Raw genomic sequence first — 23,573 nt, forward strand, 5'->3', positions numbered from 1 at the left:
GATCCAAAGTGTTCCTGAAACTAGACAGTCTGCTGTACAATCCCCCCAATACATGTTTATTAAAATTGTGCCTCCTTAACTTGATAACACTAGGCTTTTGACCTTGAGTGCATGTTCTGCCTCTACCTGCCTGGAAGATCTTTGTTGATGATTGACTGTATCATATTACTAACTTAGCAATTCCGGACCTGTGTTGTGTGGTTTCTGGTATCATCTGACTAACTTAGCAGTTCAGGTATTGTTATGTGACTTTTCTGGTATCATCTTACTAACTTAGCAGTTCAGGTATCATCTTACTAACGTAGCAGTTCAGGTATTGTTATGTGACTTTTCTGGTATCACCTTACTAACTTAGCGGTTCAGGTATTGATGTGTCACATTTCTGGTATCATCCTACTAACTTAGCACTTCAGGTATTGTGACGTGACTTTTCTGCTATCATCTTACTAACTTAGCAGTTCAGGTATTGTTATGTGACATTTCTGGTATCATCTCACTAACCTAGCAGTTCAGGTATTGTTATGTCACATTTCTGGTATCATCTGACTAACGTAGCAGTTCAGGTATTGTTATGTGACATTTCTGGTATCATCTTACTAATCTAGCGATTCCGGAACTGTGACGTGATGTTTCTGGTATCATCTTACTAACGTAGCGATTCCGGAATCATGATGTGTGGTTTCTGGTATCATCTTACTAACGTAGCACTTTAGGGATTGCGATGTGACTTTTCTGGTATCTTATTACTAACGTAGCAGATTAGCAATTATTATGTGACTTTTCTGGTATCATCTTACTAACTTAGCATTCCCGGAACTGCGAAGTGACATTTCTGGTATCATCTTACTAATCTAGCGATTCCGGTACTGTGACGTGACATTTCTGGTATCATCTTACTAACGTAGCAATGTCGGAAGTACTAAGTGTTTTCCCGTCTTACTAGGCCTCAAACTAACATTAGGGGGCGCCACGTTGGGAATGTTGGGAAACCCCTTGAATTTGCTATTGTCGGCAATGTTAAGTGAATGGAGACACCACACCTCTCATTAGACAGGCCATAAGTTCAGGTAGCAGTGACTTAGGAAAATGATTAAAAGTGTTCCTGATACTAGATAGTCTGCTCCTAAATGTAATCTATACATGTCCATTAAAATTATGCCTCCTTAATTTGAAACCAATGCATATTTTATCATTAGTGGCTGCACTTTTTTCACTAGGCCTCAAACTAACATGTGGGGGCGTCACGGCTGAGCCGTACGAGCTAGAGGTCTGAAATTCGGCCTGCACAAACTAGGTATACGTATGAATAAGTGTGCCAAGCCTCATGAACGCAGCACTTACCAAAGAGCTATAGTGGGCTGTAGAATTTGCTAAGTTGGGCAATGCAAGTCAATGGGGACATATGAGAGAGTAGGCCGCAAACGAACATGAGGGGCAGTAACGGCCCAGCCGTACGAGCTGCAGGTCTGAAACTCGGTGGAGACATACTAGACGGATGCCTGATGAAGCACGTGCAGCATCATCAGTGCAGACCTGACCAAAAAATTTCTACAATGTTTTTAATATTACAAAACCAACTTTGTTAGTGATATTTCCGGAAACGTGCGTTTTCTGGTTTGACTAACTTAGCAACGGCGGAATTGTGACGTGTGTTTTCTGGTATCATATTACTAACTTAGCACTTCAGGTATTGTGACGTGCCTTTTCTGGTATCATCTTACTAACTTAGCACTGTAGGAATTGCGATGTGACTTTTCTGGTATCATATTACTAACTTAGCAATTACGGCATTGTGATGTGTGTTTTCTGGTATCATCATATTAACCTAGCACTTCAGGTGTTGTTATGTGACTTTTCTGGTATCATCTCAATAACGTAGCAGTTCAGGTATTGTTATGTGTCTTTTCTGGTATCATCTCACTAACTTAGCAGTTCAGGTATTGTTATGTGACATTTCTGGTATCATCTTACTAACTTAGCGGTTCAGGTATTGTTATGTCACATTTCTGGTATCATCTCACTAACTTAGCAATGTTGGAACTGTCATGTCACATTTCTGGTATCATCTCACTAACTTAGCCGTACAGGTATTGTTATGTGACATTTCTGGTATCATCTGACTAACTTAGCAGTTCAGGTATTGTTATGTGTCTTTTCCGGTATCATCTCACTAACTTAGCAGTTCAGGTATTGTTATGTGACATTTCTGGTATCATCTAACTGACTGAAGGCCTCAGAGTAACATTAGGGGGCGTCACGGCCGACCCGTATGACCTACACGTCTGACCTTTGGCATGCATAAACTAGATCAACTCAGGAACAAGTGTGCCAAGTTTTATGACCGTGACCCTTACGAAAGGCCCACAGTGACCTCTTGAATTTGCTATGGTAGGCAAGACTGTTTAGGTCCGTGTAGGCCTCGAACTGACTTAAGGGGGCATAACTGCACGACCGTAGAAGCTAGGAAGATGGTTCAAAGTGTTCCTGAAAGTAGACAGTCTGTCCTTCAATTACCCCGATACATGTTTATTAAAATTGTGCCTCCTTAATTTGAAAATAGACTGTTTCTTTATCTGCCTAGACGGAAGATCTTTAAGCAGATGATCGACTCCCCCTCTCAGACAACGTCACGGGGGGTCACGGCCAAGCCGTACGAGCTAGAGGTCTGAAATTCGGCACGACAAAACTAGGTACCCGCAGGAACGACCGTGCCGAGTTCCGTGAGCGTAGCTCGCACCCGTGTCCCACAGTCAATTTTTAAATTTTAGTGCGTAGGCAATGTTAAGCGGATGGCCGGCTTTGACAGGCCATAACTTTACGTAGGAGTGACCTAGGAAGATGATCCAAGATGTTTCTGAAACTGGACGGCGTACTGTACAATCCTGCCAATACATGTCCATTAAAATTATGCCTCCTCGATTTGCAATTAGCAGGTGAGTGCCATCAGATGTGGCAATGCCGGAACTGTTAGGCGTAATCCCGTTTCCAGAATTGTCACGACGCATTTCTGGGTTATTGATTTTTCAATTAACGTCAATTAGGGAATGGTTCTGCGGAGCAGCGACGAAGGACGACGGGTCAAAGTTCGCCGTGAGCTACGAGCCCCTCCAGAGAAGGCCCTCCATATACCTCTGTTAAAATTATGCCCCCAAGATGCCCCTAGAAGGGGTTTCCCAACATCAAAGAGGACGACTCTGCGCCGTATGAGCGCTCCCCATATTAGAGCCAATCAGCGGATATCTCGGCGGAGGTGCGACGTAGGGGGTCGGGTCGAGGCTCTCCCGACACCGGACGTCGGCGGCGCAAAGTCCCTCCATACATGTCCGTTAGAATTATGCCCCCTACATACGGCAGGAGCACAAGTTGATGATATTTTGCCTCATCTGGGCCAAAAAATGGGGGTAAGGTCCTAGGCCCTCTACCCCATGTCGAAAGGCTGCCGAAGCTCGGAGGGGACGTCGTTAGAAAAATGATCATAACTGAAGTTCTGTTAGAGCTATAGGTCTGAAATTTGGAATACTGACGGAGGAGGGTGGCCTGCATCAGTGACCCGAATTTTGGAGGTCTAGACCACACGGGGCAGGTTTTATTAACCCTTTAGCGTCTGGTGGTCTCACGGCCGGCCCGTTTGAGCTAGGAGCGTGAGATGTGGCACAGTGGAGCCCCACGGAGGTCTATATCACATACTGGAGAATCAGCGGTCTAGACCTCAGCACTAGGCTGCAAAGTACAAAAAGGTACCTGCGGCCTAGGCCGTGCGAGCCAGAGGTCTGGATTTTTTACTGCACACACATGGGAGACTGAAGACCACAACTGTAGAGTTTCAAAGGTGTAGACTTCACAGAACAGTTTTTATAGGCCCTCAAAGTCAGTGAGGTCGGCAATGTTAAGTCAATGGAGGCACCCCACCTGTCACTTCTAGGCCCATAACTTCAGCTAGGAGTGGCCTAGGAACACCATTCAAAGTGCTACTAAAACTACAGAGTCTGCCCTTTAATTACATGTATAGATATCACCTTAATTAGCAGATCTTCATGTCAAACAATGGGCTTTACTTTTGGTGACCTTTCGTGACCTTTCCACAAATGCGTCGTGCGGTTCCGGATGTGCGCTTTATGGCCTAGGGGGACTTCTGGGGGGCCTACGACTGATCCGTACGACCTATGGGTCTGAAATTCGGCACAGCTAAACTAGACGCCTTCAGGAATGACCGTGCCGAGTCTGAAGACTGTGGCCCTTACCAAAGTCCCGCAGTGGCCCTTTGAATTTGCCATGGTAGGCAATGTTAAGTGAATGGAGTCCTTTGACAGGGTATAACTACAGGTAGCAGTGGCCTAGGGAGATGATCCAAAGTGTTCCTGAAACTAGACAGTCTGCTGTACAATCCCCCCAGTACATGTTTATTAAAATTGTGCCTCCTTAACTTGATAACACTAGGCTTTTGACCTTGAGTGCATGTTCTGCCTCTGCCTGCCTGGAAGATCTTTGTTGATGATTGACTGTATCATATTACTAACTTAGCAATTCCGGACCTGTGTTGTGTGGTTTCTGGTATCATCTGACTAACCTAGCAGTTCAGGTATTGGTATGTGACATTTCTGGTATCATCTGACTAACTTAGCGGTTCAGGTATTGTTATGTGACATTTCTGGTATCATCTGACTAATTTAGCGGTTCAGGTATTGTTATGTGACATTTCTGGTATCATCTCACTAACTTAGCGGTTCAGATATTGTTATGTGACATTTCTGGTATCATCTGACTAACTTAGCCGTTCAGGTATTGTTATGTGACGTTTCTGGTATCATCTTACTAACTTAGCGGTTCAGGTATTGTTATGTGACATTTCTGGTATCATCTTACTAACGTAGCAGTTCAGGTATTGTTATGTGACTTTTCTGGTATCATCTGACTAACTTAGCAATTCAGGTATTGTGACGTGACTTTTCTGGTGTCATCTTACAAACTTAGCACTTTAGGAATTGCGATGTGACTTGTCTGGTATCATATTACTAACTTAGCAATTACGGCATTGTGATGTGTGTTTTCTGATATCATCTTACTAACTTAGCAGATTAGTAATTGTTATGTGACTTTTCTGGTACCATCTTACTAACTTAGTAGATTGGGAATTGTTATGTGACTTTTCTGGTACCATCTTACTAACTTAGTAGATTCGGAATTGTTATGTGACTTTTCTGGTATCATCTAACAAGCTTAGTGATTTCGGAACCGTGATGTGTGGTTTCTGGTATCATCTTACTAACTTAGCAATGTCGGAAGTACTAAGTGTTTTCCCGTCTTACTAGGCCTCAAACTAACATTAGGGGGCGTCACGGCCGAACCGTGTGACCTACACGTCTGACCTTTGGCATGCATAAACTAGATCAGCTCAGGAACAAGTCTGCCAAGTTTTATGACTGTGACCCTTACGAAAGGCCTACAGTGACCTCTTGAATTTGCTATGGTAGGCAAGGCTGTTTAGGCCCGTGTAGGCCTCTAACTTAAGGGGGCATAACTGCACGACCGTAGAAGCTAGGAAGATGTTTCAAAGTGTTCCTGAAAGTAGACGGTCTGACCTTCAATTCCTCTTATACATGTTTATTAAAATTGTGCCTCCTTAATTTGAAAATAGACTGTTTCTTTATCTGCCTAGACGGAAGATCTTTAAGCAGATGATCGACTCCCCCTCTCAGACAACGTCACGGGGGGTCACGGCCAAGCCGTACGAGCTAGAGGTCTGAAATTCGGCACGACAAAACTAGGTACCCGCAGGAACGACCGTGCCGAGTTCCGTGAGCGTAGCTCGCACCCGTGTCCCACAGTCAATTTTTAAATTTTAGTGCGTAGGCAATGTTAAGCGGATGGCCGGCTTTGACAGGCCATAACTTTACGTAGGAGTGACCTAGGAAGATGATCCAAGATGTTTCTGAAACTGGACGGCGTACTGTACAATCCTGCCAATACATGTCCATTAAAATTATGCCTCCTCGATTTGCAATTAGCAGGTGAGTGCCATCAGATGTGGCAATGCCGGAACTGTTAGGCGTAATCCCGTTTCCAGAATTGTCACGACGCATTTCTGGGTTATTGATTTTTCAATTAACGTCAATTAGGGAATGGTTCTGCGGAGCAGCGACGAAGGACGACGGGTCAAAGTTCGCCGTGAGCTACGAGCCCCTCCAGAGAAGGCCCTCCATATACCTCTGTTAAAATTATGCCCCCAAGATGCCCCTAGAAGGGGTTTCCCAACATCAAAGAGGACGACTCTGCGCCGTATGAGCGCTCCCCATATTAGAGCCAATCAGCGGATATCTCGGCGGAGGTGCGACGTAGGGGGTCGGGTCGAGGCTCTCCCGACACCGGACGTCGGCGGCGCAAAGTCCCTCCATACATGTCCGTTAGAATTATGCCCCCTACATACGGCAGGAGCACAAGTTGATGATATTTTGCCTCATCTGGGCCAAAAAATGGGGGTAAGGTCCTAGGCCCTCTACCCCATGTCGAAAGGCTGCCGAAGCTCGGAGGGGACGTCGTTAGAAAAATGATCATAACTGAAGTTCTGTTAGAGCTATAGGTCTGAAATTTGGAATACTGACGGAGGAGGGTGGCCTGCATCAGTGACCCGAATTTTGGAGGTCTAGACCACACGGGGCAGGTTTTATTAACCCTTTAGCGTCTGGTGGTCTCACGGCCGGCCCGTTTGAGCTAGGAGCGTGAGATGTGGCACAGTGGAGCCCCACGGAGGTCTATATCACATACTGGAGAATCAGCGGTCTAGACCTCAGCACTAGGCCGCAAAGTACAAAAAGGTACCTGCGGCCTAGGCCGTGCGAGCCAGAGGTCTGGATTTTTTACTGCACACACATGGGAGACTGAAGACCACAACTGTAGAGTTTCAAAGGTGTAGACTTCACAGAACAGTTTTTATAGGCCCTCAAAGTCAGTGAGGTCGGCAATGTTAAGTCAATGGAGGCACCCCACCTGTCACTTCTAGGCCCATAACTTCAGCTAGGAGTGGCCTAGGAACACCATTCAAAGTGCTACTAAAACTACAGAGTCTGCCCTTTAATTACATGTATAGATATCACCTTAATTAGCAGATCTTCATGTCAAACAATGGGCTTTACTTTTGGTGACCTTTCGTGACCTTTCCACAAATGCGTCGTGCGGTTCCGGATGTGCGCTTTATGGCCTAGGGGGACTTCTGGGGGGCCTACGACTGATCCGTACCACCTATGGGTCTGAAATTCGGCACAGCTAAACTAGACGCCTTCAGGAATGACCGTGCCGAGTCTGAAGACTGTGGCCCTTACCAAAGTCCCGCAGTGGCCCTTTGAATTTGCCATGGTAGGCAATGTTAAGTGAATGGAGTCCTTTGACAGGGTATAACTACAGGTAGCAGTGGCCTAGGGAGATGATCCAAAGTGTTCCTGAAACTAGACAGTCTGCTGTACAATCCCCCCAGTACATGTTTATTAAAATTGTGCCTCCTTAACTTGATAACACTAGGCTTTTGACCTTGAGTGCATGTTCTGCCTCTGCCTGCCTGGAAGATCTTTGTTGATGATTGACTGTATCATATTACTAACTTAGCAATTCCGGACCTGTGTTGTGTGGTTTCTGGTATCATCTGACTAACTTAGCAGTTCAGGTATTGTTATGTGACTTTTCTGGTATCATCTCACTAACTTAGCAGTTCAGGTATTGTCATGTGACATTTCTGGTATCATCTCACTAACATAGCAGTTCAGGTATTGTTATGTGACATTTCTGGTATCATCTGACTAACGTAGCAGTTCAGGTATTGTTATGTGACTTTTCTGGTATCATCTCACTAACGTAGCACTTTAGGAATTGCGATGTGACTTTTCTGGTATCATATTACTAACATAGCAATTATGGCATTGTGATGTGTGGTTTCTGGTATCATCTGACTAACCTAGCAGTTCAGGTATTGGTATGTGACATTTCTGGTATCATCTGACTAACTTAGCGGTTCAGGTATTGTTATGTGACATTTCTGGTATCATCTTACTAACTTAGCAGTTCAGGTATTGTTATGTGACATTTCTGGTATCATCTCACTAACTTAGCAGTTCAGGTATTGTTATGTGACATTTCTGGTATCATCTTACTAACTTAGCAATGTCGGAAGTACTAAGTGTTTTCCCGTCTTACTAGGCCTCAAACTAACATTAGGGGGCGTCACGGCCGAACCGTGTGACCTACACATCTGACCTTTGGCATGCATTAACTAGATCAGCTCTGGATCAAGTCTGCCAAGTTTTATGAATGTGACCTTTACGAAAGGCCTACAGTGACCTCTTGAATTTGCTATGGTAGGCAAGGCTGTTTAGGCCCGTGTAGGCCTCAAACTAACTTAAGGGGGCATAACTGCACGGCCGTAGAAGCTAGGAAGATGGTTCAAAGTGTTCCTGAAAGTAGACGGTCTGTCCTTCAATTACCCCGATACATGTTTATTAAAATTGTGCCTCCTTAATTTGAAAATAGACTGTTTCTTTATCTGCCTAGACGGAAGATCTTGAAGCAGATGATCGACTCCCCCTCTCAGACAACGTCACGGGGGGTCACGGCCAAGCTGTACGAGCTAGAGGTCTGAAATTCGGCACGGCAAAACTAGGTTCCCGCAGGAACGACTGTGCCGAGTTGCGTGACCGTAGCTCGCACCCGTGTCCCGCAGTTAATTTTTAAATTTCAGTATGTAGGCAATGTTAAGTGAATGGCTGCCTTTGACAGGCCATAACTTCACGTAGCAGTGACCTAGGAAGATGATCCAAAATGTTTATGAAACTGGACGGCGTACTGTACAATCCTCCCAATACATGTCCATTAAAATTATGCCTCCTTGATTTGAAATTAGCAGGTGAGTGCCATCAGATGTGGCAATGCCGGAACTGTTAGGCGTAATCCCGTTTCCAGAATTGTCACGACGCATTTCTGGGTCATTAAGTTTTCAATCGACGTCAATTAGGCAATGGCCCCGCGGAGCAGCGACGAAGGACGACGGGTCAAAGTTCACCGTGGACTACGAGCCCCTCCAGAGAAGGCCATCCATACACCTCTGTTAAAATTATGCCCCCAAGATGCCCGTAGAAGGGGTTTCCCAACATCAAAGAGGACCACTCTGCGCCGTATGAGCGCTCCCCATATTAGAGCCAATTAGCGGATATCTCGGCGGAGGTGCGACGTAGGGGGTCGGGTCGAGGCTCTCCCGACACCGGACGCCGGCGGCGCAAAGTCCCTCCATATATGTCCGTTAGAATTATGCCCCCTACATACGGCAGGAGCACAAGTTGATGATATTTTGCCTCATCTGGGCCAAAAAATGGGGGTAAGGTCCTAGGCCCTCTACCCCATGTCGAAAGGCTGCCGAAGCTCGGAGGGGACGTCATTAGAAAAATGATCATAACTGCAGTTCGCTTAGAGCTAGAGGTCTGAAATTTGGAATACTGACGGAGGAGGGTGGCCTGCATCAGTGACCCGAATTTTGGAGGTCTAGACCACACGGGGCAGGTTTTATTAACCCTTTAGCGTCTGGTGGTCTCACGGCCGGCCCGTTTGAGCTAGGAGCGTGAGATTTGGCACAGTGGAGCCCCACCGAGGTCTATATCACATACTGGAGAATCAGCGGTCTAGACCTCAGCACTAGGCCGCAAAGTACAAAAAGGTACCTGTGGCCTAGGCCGTGCGACCCAGAGGTCTGGATTTTTTACTGCACACACATGGGAGACTGAAGACCACACCTGTAGAGTTTCAAAGATGTAGACCTCACAGAACTGTTTTTATAGGCCCTCAAAGTCAGTGAGGTCGGCAATGTTAAGTCAATGGAGGCACCCCACCTGTCACTTCTAGGCCCATAACTTCAGCTAGGAGTGGCCTAGGAACACCATTCAAAGTGCTACTAAAACTACAGAGTCTGCCCTTTAATTACTTGTATTGATATCACCTTAATTAGCAGATCTTCATGTCAAACAATGGGCTTTACTTTTGGTGACCTTTCGTGACCTTTCCACAAATGCGTCGTGCGGTTCCGGATATGCGCTTTATGGCCTAGGGGGACTTCTGGGGGGCCTACAACTGACCCGTACCACCTATGGGTCTGAAATTCGGCACACGTAAACTAGACGCCTTCAGGAATGACCGTGCCCAGTCTGAAGACTGTGGCCCTTACCAAAGTCCTGCCGTGGCCCTTTGAATTTGCCACGGTAGGCAATGTTAAGTGAATGGAGTCCTTAGACAGGGCATAACTACAGGTAGCAGTGGCCTAGGGAGATGATCCAAAGTGTTCCTGAAACTAGACAGTCTGCTGTACAATCCCCCCAATACATGTTTATTAAAATTGTGCCTCCTTAACTTGATAACACTAGGCTTTTGACCTTGAGTGCATGTTCTGCCTCTGCCTGCCTGGAAGATCTTTGTTGATGATTGACTGTATGATATTACTAACTTAGCAATTCCAGAACTGTGTTGTGTGGTTTCTGGTATCATCTGACTAACTTAGCAGGTCAGGTATTGTTATGTGTCTTTTCTGGTATCATCTCAGTAACCTAGCAGTTCAGGTATTGTTATGTCTCTTTTCTGGTATCATCTCACTAACTTAGCAGTTCAGGTATTGTTATGTCACATTTCTGGTATCATCTCACTAACTTAGCAGTTCAGGTATTGTTATGTCACATTTCTGGTATCATCTCACTAACTAAGCAGTTCAGGTATTGTTATGTCACATTTCTGGTATCATGTCACTAACTTAGCAGTTCAGGTATTGTTATGTCACATTTCTGGTATCATCTCACTAACGTAGCAGTTCAGGTATTGTTATGTGACATTTCTGGTATCATCTTACTAACTTAGCAGTTCAGGTATTGCTATGTGACGTTTCTGCTATCATCTTACTAACGTAGCGATTCCGGAATCATGATGTGTGGTTTCTGGTATCATCTTACTAACGTAGCACTTTAGGGATTGCGATGTGACTTTTCTGGTATCATATTACTAACGTAGCAGATTAGCAATTGTTATGTGACTTTTCTGGTATCATCTTACTAACTTAGCAATCCCGGAACTGCGAAGTGACATTTCTGGTATCATCTTACTAATCTAGCGATTCCGGTACTGTGACGTGATGTTTCTGGTATCATCTTACTAACTTAGCAATGTCGGAAGTACTAAGTGTTTTCCCGTCTTACTAGGCCTCAAACTAACATTAGGGGGCGTCACGGCCGAACCGTGTGACCTACACATCTGACCTTTGGCATGCATACACTAGGTCAGCTCAGGAACAAGTCTGCCACAGGTTTATGACTGTGACCCTTACGAATTGCCTACAGTGACCTCTTGAATTTGCTAAGTTTGGCAGTTCCAGTGCAAGATCAGGGATCAGGTATCATGCATCACCTGACTTTATTGTGGCCTGGTCAAGTGCATGGTATTAGATGGCCAGTGCATTTCATGTAGCATGGTGGTCTCCAAACCCTTACTCAAACCTCCTTCCTAACCTCAAACTCCTACCCTAACCCCCAACCCACCTCCGGTCCCTAAACCTAACCCTTACCCAAACCCTAACCCCAATTCTCCAGGCCCTAACCCCAAATCCCAACTCCAACCATACTCCTGCCCTAACCCCCAACCCACCTCCGATCCCTAAACTTAACTCTAACCCCAAACCCCTTCCCTAACCATAAAACTCCAAACCTTAACCCCAAACCCCTTCCCTAACCCTAAAACTCCAAGCCCTATGGCTCCACGGAGGAGTGACGTAGGACGACGGGTCAAAGTTCACTAGAAACTACGAGTGTTTTCTGGTTTCATTACAATGACTTAGCATTCTCGGAACTGTGAATGATATTTCCTTGTTTCATCAGAATGACTTAGCAATCCCAGAACTGTGATGCGTGTTTTCTTATTAACTTAGCACCTCCGGAACTGTGACGTGTTAGGGTTAGGGACCTACCCAGAATTTCTAAGTAATATTCCGGAATTGCTTATGCCGTTAACATTGCCATGCAACGCAAATTTGGGTGAAGATGTTAATTAGTCCTTGCAGTGGCAATTCTGTCCTTGCCTATGTAAAATCACATGTATTCAAAATTCCACAATTGCTAATAAATTAGCAATTGTGAATTTCTTTACTGGGGGGACATACAAATTCCACACATTTGCCACTGGGTGGCATGACTGAGTTTTAAATAATTTTATTCTGCAATTGTTAACTGTAAACTTGGTTTAACTTAGTGATTTCAGAACTGTGTCGGTTGTTTTCTGGTATCATCTTACTAACCTAGCAGTTCAGGTATTGTTATGTGACATTTCTGGTATCATCTCACTAACTTAGCAATGTCGGAAGTACTAAGTGTTTTCCCGTCTTACTAGGCCTCAAACTAACATTAGGGGGCGTCACGGCCGAACCGTATGACCTACACATCTGACCTTTGGCATGCATAAAGTAGATCAGCGCTGGATCAATTCTGCCAAGTTTTATGAATGTGACCCTTACAAAAGGCCTACAGTGACCTCTTGAATTTGCTATGGTAGGCAATGTTAAGTGAATGGAGACACCACACCTCTCATTAGACAGGCCATAACTTCAGGTAGCAGTGACCTAGGAAAATGATTAAAAGTGCTCCTGATACTAGACAGTCTGCTCCTAAATGTAATCTATACATGTCCATTAAAATTGTGCCTCCTTAATTTGAAACCAACGCATATTTTATCATTAGTGGCTGCACTTTTTTGACTAGGCCTCAAACTAACATGTGGTGGCGTCATGGCTGAGCCATACGAGCTAGGTGTCTGAAATTCGGCCTTCACAAACTAGTTATACGTATGAATAAGTGTGCCTATCCTCATGAACGCAGCACTTACCAAAGAGCTATAGTGGGCCGTAGAATTTGCTAAGTTGGGCAATGCAAGTCAATGGGGACATATGAGCGAGTAGGCCGCAAACGAACATGAGGGGCCTTAACGGCCCAGCCGTACGAGCTGCAGGTCTGAAACTCGGTGGAGACATACTAGACGGATGCCTGATGAAGCACGTGCAGCATCATCAGTGCAGACCTGACCAAAAAATTTCTACAATGTTTTTAATATTACAAAACCAACTTTGTTAGTGATATTTCCGGAAACGTGCGTTTTCCGGTTTGACTAACTTAGCAACGTCGGAATTGTGACGTGTGTTTTCTGGTATCATCTTACTAACTTATCAATTACGGCATTGTGACGTGACTTTTCTGGTATCATCTTACTAACTTAGCAATCCCGGAACTGCGGCGTGACATTTCTGGTATCATCTTACTAATCTAGCAATTCCAGTATTGTGACGTGACTTTTCTGGTATCATCTTACTAACTTAGCACTTTAGTAATTGCGATGTGACAATTCTGTTATCATATTACTAACTTAGCAATTACGGCATTGTGATGTGTGTTTTCTGGTATCATCATATTAACCTAGCACTTCAGGTGTTGTTATGTGACTTTTCTGGTATCATCTCAATAACGTAGCAGTTCAGGTATTGTTATGTGACTTTTCTGGTATCATCTCACTAACTTAGCAGTTCAGGTATTGTTATGTGACATTTCTGGTATCATCTCACTAACGTAGCAGTTCAGGTATTGTTATGTGACATTTCTGGTATCATCTCACTAACTAAGCAGTTCAGGTATTGTTATGTCACATTTCTGGTATCATCTCACTAACGTAGCAGTTCAGGTATTGTTATGTGACATTTCTGGTATCATCTTACTAACTTAGCAGTTCAGGTATTGCTATGTGACGTTTCTGCTATCATCTTACTAACGTAGCGATTCCGGAATCATGATGTGTGGTTTCTGGTATCATCTTACTAACGTAGCACTTTAGGGATTGCGATGTGACTTTTCTGGTATCATATTACTAACGTAGCAGATTAGCAATTGTTATGTGACTTTTCTGGTATCATCTTACTAACTTAGCAATCCCGGAACTGCGAAGTGACATTTCTGGTATCATCTTACTAATCTAGCGATTCCGGTACTGTGACGTGACATTTCTGTTATCATCTTACTAACTTAGCAATGTTGGAAGTACTAAGTGTTTTCCCGTCTTACTAGGCCTCAAACTAACATTAGGGGGCGTCACGGCCGAACCGTATGACCTACACATCTGACCTTTGGCATGCATTAACTAGATCAGCTCTGGATCAAGTCTGCCAAGTTTTATGAATGTGACCCTTACGAAAGGCCTACAGTGACCTCTTGAATTTGCTATTGTCGGCAATGTTAAGTGAATGGAGACACCACACCTCTCATTAGACAGGCCATAAGTTCAGGTAGCAGTGACCTCGGAAAATGATTAAAAGTGCTCCTGATACTAGACAGTCTGCTCCTAAATGTAATCTATACATGTCCATTAAAATTATGCCTCCTTAATTTGAAACCAACGTATATTTTATCATTAGTGGCTGCACTTTTTTCACTAGGCCTCAAACTAACATGTGGGGGCGTCACGGCTGAGCCGTACGAGCTAGAGGTCTGAAATTCGGCCTGCACAAACTAGGTATACGTATGAATAAGTGTGCCAAGCCTCATGAACGCAGCACTTACCAAAGAGCTATAGTCGGCTGTAGAATTTGCTAAGTTGGGCAATGCAAGTCAATGGGGACATATGAGAGAGTAGGCCGCAAACGAACATGAGGGGCAGTAACGGCCCAGCCGTACGAGCTGCAGGTCTGAAACTCGGTGGAGACATACTAGACGGATGCCTGATGAAGCACGTGCAGCATCATCAGTGCAGACCTGACCAAAAAATTTCTACAATGTTTTTAATATTACAAAACCAACTTTGTTAGTGATATTTCCGGAAACGTGCGTTTTCTGGTTTGACTAACTTAGCAACGGCGGAATTGTGACATGTGTTTTCTGGTATCATATTACTAACTTAGCACTTCAGGTATTGTGACGTGCCTTTTCTGGTATCATCTTACTAACTTAGCACTGTAGGAATTGCGATGTGACTTTTCTGGTATCATATTACTAACTTAGCAATTACGGCATTGTGATGTGTGTTTTCTGGTATCATCATATTAACCTAGCACTTCAGGTGTTGTTATGTGACTTTTCTGGTATCATCTCAATAACATAGCAGTTCAGGTATCGTTATGTGTCTTTTCTGGTATCATCTCACTAACTTAGCAGTTCAGGTATTGTTATGTGACATTTCTGGTATCATCTTACTAACGTAGCAGTTCAGGTATTGTTATGTGACTTTTCTGATATCATCTCACTAACTTAGCAGTTCAGGTATCGTTATGTCACATTTCTGTTATCATCTCACTAACTTAGCAGTTCAGGTATTGTTATGTGACATTTCTGGTATCATCTTACTAACTTAGCGATTCAGGTATTGTTATGTGACTTTTCTGGTACCATCTTACTAACGTAGCAGATTAGGAATTGTTATGTGACTTTTCTGGTATCATCTTACTAACTTAGCAGTTCAGGTATTGTTATGTGACATTTCTGGTATCATCTCACTAACTTAGCAGTTCAGGTATTGTTATGTGACATTTCTGGTATCATCTTACTAACTTAGCAATGTCGGGAGTACTAAGTGTTTTCCCGTCTTACTAGGCCTGAAACTAACATTAGGGGGCGTCACGGCCGAACCGTATGACCTACACGTCTGACCTTTGGCATGCATAAAGTAGATCAGCTCTGGATCAAGTCTGCCAAGTTTTATGAATGTGACCCTTACGAAAGGCCTACAGTGACCTCTTGAATTTGCTATGGTAGGCAAGGCTGTTTAGGCCCGTGTAGGCCTCAAACTAACTTAAGGGGGCATAACTGCACGACCGTAGAAGCTAGGAAGATGGTTCAAAGTGTTCCTGAAAGTAGACGGTCTGTCCTTCAATTACCCCAATACATGTTTATTAAAATTGTGCCTCCTTAATTTGAAAATAGACTGTTTCTTTATCTGCCTAGACGGAAGATCTTTAAGCAGATGATCGACTCCCCCTCTCAGACAACGTCACGGGGGGTCACGGCCAAGCCGTACGAGCTAGAGGTCTGAAATTCGGCACGGCAAAACTAGACACCCGCCGGAACGACCGAGCCGAGTTGCGTGACCGTAGCTCGCACCCGTGTCCCGCAGTTAATTTTTAAATTTCAGTATGTAGGCAATGTTAAGTGAATGGCTGCCTTTGACAGGCCATAACTTCACGTAGCAGTGACCTAGGAAGATGATCCAAGATGTTTCTGAAACTGGACGGCGTACTGTACAATCCTGCCAATACATGTCCATTAAAATTATGCCTCCTCGATTTGCAATTAGCAGGTGAGTGCCATCAGATGTGGCAATGCCGGAACTGCTAGGTGTAATCCCGTTTCCAGAATTGTCACGATGCATTTCTGGGTTATTGATTTTTCAATTAACGTCAATTAGGGAATGGTTCTGCGGAGCAGCGACGAAGGACGACGGGTCAAAGTTCACCGGAAACGACGAGCCCCTCCAGAGAAGGCCATCCATACACCTCTGTTAAAATCATGCCCCCAAGATGCCCGTAGAAGGGGTTTCCCAACATCAAAGAGGACCACTCTGCGCCGTATGAGCGCTCCCCATATTAGAGCCAATTAGCGGATATCTCGGCGGAGGTGCGACGTAGGGGGTCGGGTCGAGGCTCTCCCGACACCGGACGCCGGCGGCGCAAAGTCCCTCCATATATGTCCGTTAGAATTATGCCCCCTACATACGGCAGGAGCACAAGTTGATGATATTTTGCCTCATCTGGGCCAAAAAATGGGGGTAAGGTCCTAGGCCCTCTACCCCATGTCGAAAGGCTGCCGAAGCTCGGAGGGGACGTCATTAGAAAAATGATCATAACTGCAGTTCGCTTAGAGCTAGAGGTCTGAAATTTGGAATACTGACGGAGGAGGGTGGCCTGCATCAGTGACCCGAATTTTGGAGGTCTAGACCACACGGGGCAGGTTTTATTAACCCTTTAGCGTCTGGTGGTCTCACGGCCGGCCCGTTTGAGCTAGGAGAGTGAGATTTGGCACAGTGGAGCCCCACCGAGGTCTATATCACATACTGGAGAATCAGCGGTCTAGACCTCAGCACTAGGCCGCAAAGTACAAAAAGGTACCTGCGGCCTAGGCCGTGCGACCCAGAGGTCTGGATTTTTTACTGCACACACATGGGAGACTGAAGACCACACCTGTAGAGTTTCAAAGGTGTAGACCTCACAGAACTGTTTTTATAGGCCCTCAAAGTCAGTGAGGTCGGCAATGTTAAGTCAATGGAGGCACCCCACCTGTCACTTCTAGGCCCATAACTTCAGCTAGGAGTGGCCTAGGAACACCATTCAAAGTGCTACTAAAACTACAGAGTCTGCCCTTTAATTTCATGTATAGATATCACCTTAATTAGCAGATCTTCATGTCAAACAATGGGCTTCACTTTTGGTGACCTTTCGTGACCTTTCCACAAATGCATCGTGCGGTTCCGGATGTGCGCTTTATGGCCTAGGGGGACTTCTGGGGGGCCTACGACTGACCCGTACCACCTATGGGTCTGAAATTCGGCACACGTAAACTAGACGCCTTCAGGAATGACCGTGCCGAGTCTGAAGACTGTGGCCCTTACCAAAGTCCCGCAGTGGCCCTTTGAATTTGCCATGGTAGGCAATGTTAAGTGAATGGAGTCCTTTGACAGGGCATAACTACAGGTAGCAGTGGCCTAGGGAGATGATCCAAAGTGTTCCTGAAACTAGACAGTCTGCTGTACAATCCCCCCAATACATGTTTATTAAAATTGTGCCTCCTTAACTTGATAACACTAGGCTTTTGACCTTGAGTGCATGTTCTGCCTCTGCCTGCCTGGAAGATCTTTGTTGATGATTGACTGTATCATATTACTAACTTAGCAATAACGGAACTGTGTAGTGTGGTTTCTGGTATCATCTGACTAACTTAGCAGTTCAGGTATTGTTATGTGACATTTCTGGTATCATCTTACTAACTTAGCAGGTCAGGTATTGTTATGTCACATTTCTGGTATCATCTTACTAACTTAGCAGTTCAGGTATCGTTATGTCACATTTCTGGTATCATCTCACTAACTTAGCAGTTCAGGTATTGTTATGTGACTTTTCTGGTATCATCTTACTAACTTAGCATATTAGGGATTGTTATGTGACTTTTCTGTTATCATCTTACTAACCTAGTGATTCCGGTACTGTGACGTGACTTTTCTGGTATCATCTCACTAACGTAGCAGTTCAGGTATTGTTATGTCACATTTCTGGTACCATCTTACTAACTTAGCACTGTAGGAATTGTTATGTGACTTTTCTGGTATCATCTTACTAATCTAGCAATTCCGGTACTGTGACGTGACTTTTCTGGTATCATCTTACTAACTTAGCATTCCAGGTATTGCTATGTGACTTTTCTGGTATCATCTTACTAACTTAGCGATTCCGGACTCGTGATGTGTGGTTTCTGGTATCATCTTACTAACTTAGCAGTTCAGGTATTGCTATGTGACGTTTCTGGTATCATCTTACTAACTTAGCACTTTAGGAAGTGTTATGTGACATTTCTGGTATCATCTCACTAACTTAGCAATTCAGGTATTGTGACGTGACATTTCTGGTATCATCTCACTAACTTAGCAATGTCGGAACTGTGATGTGACATTTCTGGTATCATCTCACTAACTTATCAGTTCAGGTATTGTTATGTGTCTTTTCTGGTATCATCTCACTAACTTAGCAGTTCAGGTATCGTTATGTGTCCTTTCTGGTATCATCTCAGTAACTTAGCAGTTCAGGTATTGTTATGTGACATTTCTGGTATCATCTTACTAACGTAGCAGTTCAGGTATTGTTATGTGACTTTTCTGGTATCACCTTACTAACTTAGCGGTTCAGGTATTGATGTGTCACATTTCTGGTATCATCCTACCAACTTAGCACTTCAGGTATTGTGACGTGACTTTTCTGCTATCATCTTACTAACTTAGCAGTTCAGGTATTGTTATGTGACATTTCTGGTATCATCTCACTAACCTAGCAGTTCAGGTATTGTTATGTCACATTTCTGTTATCATCTTACTAACTTAGCAGTTCAGCTATTGTTATGTCACATTTCTGGTATCATCTCACTAACGTAGCAGTTCAGGTATTGTTATGTGACATTTCTGGTATCATCTTACTAACTTAGCAGTTCAGGTATTGCTATGTGACGTTTCTGCTATCATCTTACTAACGTAGCGATTCCGGAATCATGATGTGTGGTTTCTGGTATCATCTTACTAACGTAGCACTTTAGGGATTGCGATGTGACTTTTCTGGTATCATATTACTAACGTAGCAGATTAGCAATTGTTATGTGACTTTTCTGGTATCATCTTACTAACTTAGCAATCCCGGAACTGCGAAGTGACATTTCTGGTATCATCTTACTAATCTAGCGATTCCGGTACTGTGACGTGACATTTCTGTTATCATCTTACTAACTTAGCAATGTTGGAAGTACTAAGTGTTTTCCCGTCTTACTAGGCCTCAAACTAACATTAGGGGGCGTCACGGCCGAACCGTATGACCTACACATCTGACCTTTGGCATGCATTAACTAGATCAGCTCTGGATCAAGTCTGCCAAGTTTTATGAATGTGACCCTTACGAAAGGCCTACAGTGACCTCTTGAATTTGCTATTGTCGGCAATGTTAAGTGAATGGAGACACCACACCTCTCATTAGACAGGCCATAAGTTCAGGTAGCAGTGACCTCGGAAAATGATTAAAAGTGCTCCTGATACTAGACAGTCTGCTCCTAAATGTAATCTATACATGTCCATTAAAATTATGCCTCCTTAATTTGAAACCAACGTATATTTTATCATTAGTGGCTGCACTTTTTTCACTAGGCCTCAAACTAACATGTGGGGGCGTCACGGCTGAGCCGTACGAGCTAGAGGTCTGAAATTCGGCCTGCACAAACTAGGTATACGTATGAATAAGTGTGCCAAGCCTCATGAACGCAGCACTTACCAAAGAGCTATAGTCGGCTGTAGAATTTGCTAAGTTGGGCAATGCAAGTCAATGGGGACATATGAGAGAGTAGGCCGCAAACGAACATGAGGGGCAGTAACGGCCCAGCCGTACGAGCTGCAGGTCTGAAACTCGGTGGAGACATACTAGACGGATGCCTGATGAAGCACGTGCAGCATCATCAGTGCAGACCTGACCAAAAAATTTCTACAATGTTTTTAATATTACAAAACCAACTTTGTTAGTGATATTTCCGGAAACGTGCGTTTTCTGGTTTGACTAACTTAGCAACGGCGGAATTGTGACATGTGTTTTCTGGTATCATATTACTAACTTAGCACTTCAGGTATTGTGACGTGCCTTTTCTGGTATCATCTTACTAACTTAGCACTGTAGGAATTGCGATGTGACTTTTCTGGTATCATATTACTAACTTAGCAATTACGGCATTGTGATGTGTGTTTTCTGGTATCATCATATTAACCTAGCACTTCAGGTGTTGTTATGTGACTTTTCTGGTATCATCTCAATAACATAGCAGTTCAGGTATCGTTATGTGTCTTTTCTGGTATCATCTCACTAACTTAGCAGTTCAGGTATTGTTATGTGACATTTCTGGTATCATCTTACTAACGTAGCAGTTCAGGTATTGTTATGTGACTTTTCTGATATCATCTCACTAACTTAGCAGTTCAGGTATCGTTATGTCACATTTCTGTTATCATCTCACTAACTTAGCAGTTCAGGTATTGTTATGTGACATTTCTGGTATCATCTTACTAACTTAGCGATTCAGGTATTGTTATGTGACTTTTCTGGTACCATCTTACTAACGTAGCAGATTAGGAATTGTTATGTGACTTTTCTGGTATCATCTTACTAACTTAGCAGTTCAGGTATTGTTATGTGACATTTCTGGTATCATCTCACTAACTTAGCGGTTCAGGTATTGTTATGTGACATTTCTGGTATCATCTTACTAACTTAGCAATGTCGGAAGTACTAAGTGTTTTCCCGTCTTACTAGGCCTCAAACTAACATTAGGGGGCGTCACGGCCGAACCGTATGACCTACACGTCTGACCTTTGGCATGCATAAAGTAGATCAGCTCTGGATCAAGTCTGCCAAGTTTTATGAATGTGACCCTTACGAAAGGCCTACAGTGACCTCTTGAATTTGCTATGGTAGGCAAGGCTGTTTAGGCCCGTGTAGGCCTCAAACTAACTTAAGGGGGCATAACTGCACGACCGTAGAAGCTAGGAAGATGGTTCAAAGTGTTCCTGAAAGTAGACGGTCTGTCCTTCAATTACCCCAATACATGTTTATTAAAATTGTGCCTCCTTAATTTGAAAATAGACTGTTTCTTTATCTGCCTAGACGGAAGATCTTTAAGCAGATGATCGACTCCCCCTCTCAGACAACGTCACGGGGGGTCACGGCCAAGCCGTACGAGCTAGAGGTCTGAAATTCGGCACGGCAAAACTAGACACCCGCCGGAACGACCGAGCCGAGTTGCGTGACCGTAGCTCGCACCCGTGTCCCGCAGTTAATTTTTAAATTTCAGTATGTAGGCAATGTTAAGTGAATGGCTGCCTTTGACAGGCCATAACTTCACGTAGCAGTGACCTAGGAAGATGATCCAAGATGTTTCTGAAACTGGACGGCGTACTGTACAATCCTGCCAATACATGTCCATTAAAATTATGCCTCCTCGATTTGCAATTAGCAGGTGAGTGCCATCAGATGTGGCAATGCCGGAACTGCTAGGTGTAATCCCGTTTCCAGAATTGTCACGATGCATTTCTGGGTTATTGATTTTTCAATTAACGTCAATTAGGGAATGGTTCTGCGGAGCAGCGACGAAGGACGACGGGTCAAAGTTCACCGGAAACGACGAGCCCCTCCAGAGAAGGCCATCCATACACCTCTGTTAAAATCATGCCCCCAAGATGCCCGTAGAAGGGGTTTCCCAACATCAAAGAGGACCACTCTGCGCCGTATGAGCGCTCCCCATATTAGAGCCAATTAGCGGATATCTCGGCGGAGGTGCGACGTAGGGGGTCGGGTCGAGGCTCTCCCGACACCGGACGCCGGCGGCGCAAAGTCCCTCCATATATGTCCGTTAGAATTATGCCCCCTACATACGGCAGGAGCACAAGTTGATGATATTTTGCCTCATCTGGGCCAAAAAATGGGGGTAAGGTCCTAGGCCCTCTACCCCATGTCGAAAGGCTGCCGAAGCTCGGAGGGGACGTCATTAGAAAAATGATCATAACTGCAGTTCGCTTAGAGCTAGAGGTCTGAAATTTGGAATACTGACGGAGGAGGGTGGCCTGCATCAGTGACCCGAATTTTGGAGGTCTAGACCACACGGGGCAGGTTTTATTAACCCTTTAGCGTCTGGTGGTCTCACGGCCGGCCCGTTTGAGCTAGGAGAGTGAGATTTGGCACAGTGGAGCCCCACCGAGGTCTATATCACATACTGGAGAATCAGCGGTCTAGACCTCAGCACTAGGCCGCAAAGTACAAAAAGGTACCTGCGGCCTAGGCCGTGCGACCCAGAGGTCTGGATTTTTTACTGCACACACATGGGAGACTGAAGACCACACCTGTAGAGTTTCAAAGGTGTAGACCTCACAGAACTGTTTTTATAGGCCCTCAAAGTCAGTGAGGTCGGCAATGTTAAGTCAATGGAGGCACCCCACCTGTCACTTCTAGGCCCATAACTTCAGCTAGGAGTGGCCTAGGAACACCATTCAAAGTGCTACTAAAACTACAGAGTCTGCCCTTTAATTTCATGTATAGATATCACCTTAATTAGCAGATCTTCATGTCAAACAATGGGCTTTACTTTTGGTGACCTTTCGTGACCTTTCCACAAATGCGTCGTGCGGTTCCGGATATGCGCTTTATGGCCTAGGGGGACTTCTGGGGGGCCTACGACTGACCCGTACCACCTATGGGTCTGAAATTCGGCACACGTAAACTAGACGCCTTCAGGAATGACCGTGCCCAGTCTGAAGACTGTGGCCCTTACCAAAGTCCCGCAGTGGCCCTTTGAATTTGCCGTGGTAGGCAATGTTAAGTGAATGGAGTCCTTTGACAGGGCATAACTACAGGTAGCAGTGGCCTAGGGAGATGATCCAAAGTGTTCCTGAAACTAGACAGTCTGCTGTACAATCCCCCCAATACATGTTTATTAAAATTGTGCCTCCTTAACTTGATAACACTAGGCTTTTGACCTTGAGTGCATGTTCTGCCTCTACCTGCCTGGAAGATCTTTGTTGATGATTGACTGTATCATATTACTAACTTAGCAATTCCGGACCTGTGTTGTGTGGTTTCTGGTATCATCTGACTAACTTAGCAGTTCAGGTATTGTTATGTGACTTTTCTGGTATCATCTTACTAACTTAGCAGTTCAGGTATCATCTTACTAACGTAGCAGTTCAGGTATTGTTATGTGACTTTTCTGGTATCACCTTACTAACTTAGCGGTTCAGGTATTGATGTGTCACATTTC

The sequence above is a fragment of the Paramormyrops kingsleyae genome, unplaced genomic scaffold (assembly GCF_048594095.1).
Source record: "Paramormyrops kingsleyae isolate MSU_618 unplaced genomic scaffold, PKINGS_0.4 ups107, whole genome shotgun sequence".
Taxonomy (NCBI): Eukaryota; Metazoa; Chordata; class Actinopteri; order Osteoglossiformes; family Mormyridae; genus Paramormyrops; species Paramormyrops kingsleyae.